Source organism: Physeter macrocephalus, chromosome 19, assembly GCF_002837175.3.
Source record: "Physeter macrocephalus isolate SW-GA chromosome 19, ASM283717v5, whole genome shotgun sequence".
Classification (NCBI taxonomy): domain Eukaryota; kingdom Metazoa; phylum Chordata; class Mammalia; order Artiodactyla; family Physeteridae; genus Physeter; species Physeter macrocephalus.
Window position 1 is genome coordinate 34,889,964 of NC_041232.1, and position 5,439 is coordinate 34,895,402.

Here is a 5,439-nt window from a genome sequence, read left to right on the forward strand (position 1 = left end):
GTGGTACATGACTCTTTTTGAATTATGGTTTTCTCAGGGTATATGCCCAGTAGTGGGATTGCTGGGTCATATGGTAGTTCTATTTTTAGTTTTTTGAGGACTCTCCATACTATTCTCCATAGGGGCCATATCAATTTACATTCCCACTAACAGTGCAAGAGGGTTCCCTTTTCTCCACATCCTCTCCAGCATTTATTGTTTGTAGATTTTTTGATGGTGGCCATTCTGACTGGTTTGAGGTGATACCTCATTGTAGTTTTGATTTGTATTTCTCTAATGATTAGTGATGTTGAGCATCCTTTCATGTGTTTGTTAGCAATCTGTATATCTTCTTTGGAGAAATGTCTGTTTAGGTCTTCTGCCCATTTTTGGATTGGGTTGTTTTTTTGACAGTGAGCTGCATGAGCTGCCTGTAAATTTTGGAGATGAACCCTTTGTCAGTTGCTTCATTTGCAAATATTTTCTCCCATTCTGAGGGTTGTCTTTTCATCCTGTTTATGGTTTCCTTTGCTGTGCAAAAGCTTTGAAGTTTCATTAGGTCCCATTTATTTATTGTTGGTTTTATTTCCATTTCTCTAGGAGTTGGGTCAAAAAGGATCTTTCTGTGATTTATGTCATTGAGTGTTCTGCCTATGTTTTCCTCTAAGAGTTTTATAGTGTCTGGCCTTACTGGAGTATAGTCTGAAGTCCAGGAGCCTGATTCCTCCAGTTCCGTTTTTCTTTCTCAAGATTGCTTTGGCTATTTGGGGTCTTTTGTGTTTCCATACAAATTGTGAAATTTTTTGTCCTAGTTCTGTGAAAAATGCCATTGGTAATTTGATAGGGATTGCATTGTATCTGTAGATTGCTTTGGGTAGTATAGTCATTTTCACAATGTTGAGTCTTCCAATCCAAGAACATTTTAGCAGTGTTTTTGAAACACGTTGTTTTCTTTCCCTTTTTGTCTCCTCTAGTCACCCTCCATCCTAAAATTTGGGCTAATCATAGCTCAGTGAGTGTGTGTGTGTGTGTGTGTGTGTGTATTCACCATATGTAAATTTGGACCTCTAAACAGTATATTGTTGCGTTTTGCCTATTGTGAGGTTTTCATATAAATACGATTACACTGAAGTATTCTTCTGTGACTTCTTTCCACTCCAACATTATATTTTTGATATTCATCCATGTTAATGCATGTCTAGCTGTCAACCATTCATTTTCACTGCATTATAGTATTTCATGATAGAGTCTACTGCAAATTATTTATGCATTGTATTGTTGATTGACATTTGGGCTGTTCTTAGTGTTTTTCCTCCCAGAAAGCCTCCTAAGAATATTATTGTACTGGTCTTCAGGGCATATGCTCAAGAATTTCTCCAGAGTGGACTTGCTTATGTATGCAAATTCATCTTTACTAGGTGATGCAAAATTGTTTACTAAAATAGCATATCATTTTACATTCCTACTATCTCTTGTACACCAACATCTCACCAACACTTGGTCTTGCCAGACTTTTGAATTTTTGTCCTTTGGTCCGTTTAATCTTTTTCCTCGATTAGTAATGAGAGTAAGCATCTTTTCATATGTTTATGGGCCCTTTGTATTTTCTTGTCTATGAATGTCTGTGTTTTCACTTTCTTGGTGTCTTTTCCTTGATGATTCATAGGAGTTCTTTACATATTTTGAATACTAAAACTTTGTTGGCACGTGGAATATCTGCAAAGAAGGCTGCCAGCAATTTCTCCCATTCTTGTAGGCACATGCCCCCTTCATCAGGAGCTGGGATCTGTATCTCCCCCTCTTGGTTCTGAGCTGACCCTGTGTCTTGCTTTGAACAATAGAATGGAGCACAAGTGATACTGTGTGACCCCAAGGCCTCAGCCTAGAGGCCTTACAGCTTCCATTCCACCCTCTTGGAAGCCAGCTGCCTTGTGAAAAGTTCCAGCTCTCCTGCTGGTGAGAGCGGCCATGTGGAGAGAGAGGTTCTTCAGGATGAGAGACCATGCAGGGGGAAAGGGAGGACCAGGCACCCCCTAACCTTTCCAGCCACCTCAGCTCATATGGTGTACATATGTGTGAAGCTGTCTTGGAAGTTCTAGCTCCAGCCAAGCTCCCAGCTGGATGCATGTGTGACCTCAGCTGATGCCTCTGGAAGCAGAAGAACTGGCCATCTGAGCTCAGCCTGAATTCCTGACCCACAGAATCATGGGCAATAAAATAATTGTTTCCAGCCAGCAAGTTTTGGAATAGTTTGTTATACCATAGATAATAGAAACAATTTATTGTATATGTTTCTAAAAGTCTTCTCCCAATGTCTGGCTTTTTTACTCTATGTTATCTGTTCACTGTCAAAAGTTCTAACTTATATTATAGTTGAATTTTCCAGGATTTTCTTTTATGGTTAGTGCTTTTAATATGTTATTTGAGAGATCTGTTTCTACTTTAATTTAGTGTATTTTCTACTAAAAGTTTCAAAGTTTTATCTTTCACATTTAAGTTTCTTAATCTATCTTGAATGGGGTCCATTTTCCTTTTTTTCCATTTGGAAAACTGTTTCAGCATCATAGTTTGAATGGTTGTATCAGTTTCCCAAGTGAGCTGGGTCTGTGGCTTAATTCTGTTTGTCTGTTGCTACACCTGAATCTCTCACTGTTTAAATTACTTCAATTTTACAATAAGTCTTAATCTCTGGTAGGGCAAATCCCTTTTATCTTTCATGAATGTTTTGGCTATATTCTTGACTGTTTGGACTTCCTTATAAATTTTAGTTATCATCTTGTTGAATACCATAATGAATTCTCTTTGGGATTTTGATTGGATTTGCATTGACTCCATCAATCTTTTTGGGGGGGGGGGCGGATTTATGTCCTAAATATTGTGTGTTTAAATCTATAAACACCTCTCTCTTCATTTTTAAGAAAGTTTTATTTAATATCTTTTTTTAAAAGTTGTATGATTTTCTACATATGCCTTGCACATCTCTTGTTGGACTTGTTCCTAGGTAGTTTATATTTCTTGTTGCTAGTTTTAATGGTATTTTTTTCTTTTATTTGAATATTCTAACTGGCAGTAGCTGATGAAGAGAAATCCAGTTGGCTAGGTATATTGATTTAGTATTTTGGGAATCTTGCTAATCTTATTTTAATTCTAATAATGTGTAAATTTCTTTGGATCTTCCATGTACTACTATATCATCTCTGAATAGCAGTTTTGTTTTCCCTTTTCCAATCCCTATAATTAAAAAAAAAAATCTAATCTGGACTTCCCTGGTAGCACAGTGGTTAAGAATCCACCTGCCAAAGCAGGGCACATGGGTTCGATCCCTGGTCTGGGAAGATCTCACATGCCGTGGAGCAACTAAGCCTGTGCACCACAACTACTGAGCCTGTGCTCTAGAGCCCATGAGCCACAACTACTGAACCTGCATGCCACAACTACTGAAGCCTGCGCACCACAGAGCCCACGTGCTGCAACTACTGAGCCCACGAGCTGCAACTACTGAGCCCACGAGCTGCAACTACTGAAGCCTGTGCACCTAGAGCCCGTGCTCTGTAACAAGAGAAGCCACTGCAATGAGAATCCCACACACCACAACAAAGAGTAGCTCCCTGCTTGCCACAACTAGAGAAAGCCCATGCACGGCAATGAAGACCCAACACAGCCAAAATAAATAAATTAATTAAATTAAATTTTTAAAAATCTAATCTGTTGCAAGGATCTTCAAGTGCTACATGAAAATCCTTCTTTTTCATGATTCTAAAAGGTTTACTTTTTAAGTTTCATGACTGATTATAATGTTTCCTGTGTGTGTGTGTGTGTGTGTGTGTGTGTGTGTGTGTGTGTGTGTGTGTACTATAATCAGATTAAAGATATTCTCTTCTCCTTCTAGTTGGTTAGGTGTTTGTTTTATAATTCTGAATGGTAACTGGATTTTATTATTTTCCTGCATGTTCTAAGAATATGTTTTCCTCTTTTAAACTGTTATATTACTTGATTTTTTAATATTGAGCCCATCGTACATGATTAGAATAAATCTAACTTGGTCATATTATATTTTTCATACATTATTGGCTACAGTTTGTAATATTTTGTTTAAGATATTTGCATCTATGTTCCTGAGTGAGATTAGCCAATGCTTTTTTTCTCCTATTGTCCTGGTCAACTTTGGGTATTAAGGTTAAGCTAGCATCATAATATAAATTTGGGATTAATTTCTCTTTTTCTATAATCTGAAAACATTGTAAAGCTTGGAACTTTTAAATCCTCGAATGTTTGGTAGACCTCAACAGTAAAACAATACATCTGGTATTTTCTTTGAGGAAACATTTTTAATTACTTCAATTCCTTTTATGAATTCAATTTCCTTAATGATTTCTTTTATGGCTCAATTTCTTTAATGTATATAAATATTATGATTTTGATCATTTAAATTTTTGTAGTAATTTGTGTATTTCACTTACAATTTTGAAATTATTGGCACAAAGTTGTACATAGTATTTATTACACAGTGTTTTAAATCTCTTCTGCTACTATTCCTAACATTATTTATGAATGCCTTATCTTTTCTATTCCTAACATTATTTATGAATGCTTTATCTTTTTTCTTGGCCAGTCTTGCCAGAGATTTGGCAATTTTATTAGTCTTTTCAAATAACCAAGTATTGACTTTGTTGATCCTCTTTAGTATAGTGTTTTCCCCCATGAATTTCTTCTATCTTTATTATTTTCTTCCTTCCACTTTCTTTTTATTCTCCTGCTACTCTTTTTAACTTCTTAAGCAGCATGCTTAGTTCACAAATTTTCAGGCTTTATTCTTTTTTTTTTTGGCTGCGTTGGGTCCTTGTTGCTGTATGCAGGCTTTCTTTTAGTTGCGGTGCGCAGGCTTCTCATTGTGGTGGCTTCTCTTGTTGCAGAGCACGGGCTCTAGGTGCGTGGGCTTCAGTGGTTGTGGCACATGGGCTCAGTAGTTGTGGCTCAAGGGCTCTAGAGCACAGGCTCAGTAGTTGTGGCACTCGGACTTAGTTGCTCCACGGCATGTGGGATCTTCCCAGACCAGGGCTCGAACCCATGTCCCCTGCACTGGCAGGCGGATTCTTAACCACTACACCTCCAGGGAAGCCCCCAGACTTTATTCTTTACTGCTGTATGCATTTAAGGCTATAACATTTTTCTATTCCCCTTTAGAATATTTCAATGTTTAATAATTAGAAATAATCAATATTAGATATTTAAAACTTTTATTAATGTTAAGCAATCTTTGCTGTCACTTTGTTGAAATAGTTAATACACTTCATCATATTTTAAAATTTTTGTTTAATAGCTTATGATACAACTACTTGAAAGTAGTTGTACTGGTTCTAAGTTCAGTTTATTTCTATACTTGATTTTAATGACTATCTTAGCTGAAAAAGATAACTCACAAAATATATATAAATACCAAAATGAAAAATATGCATCATT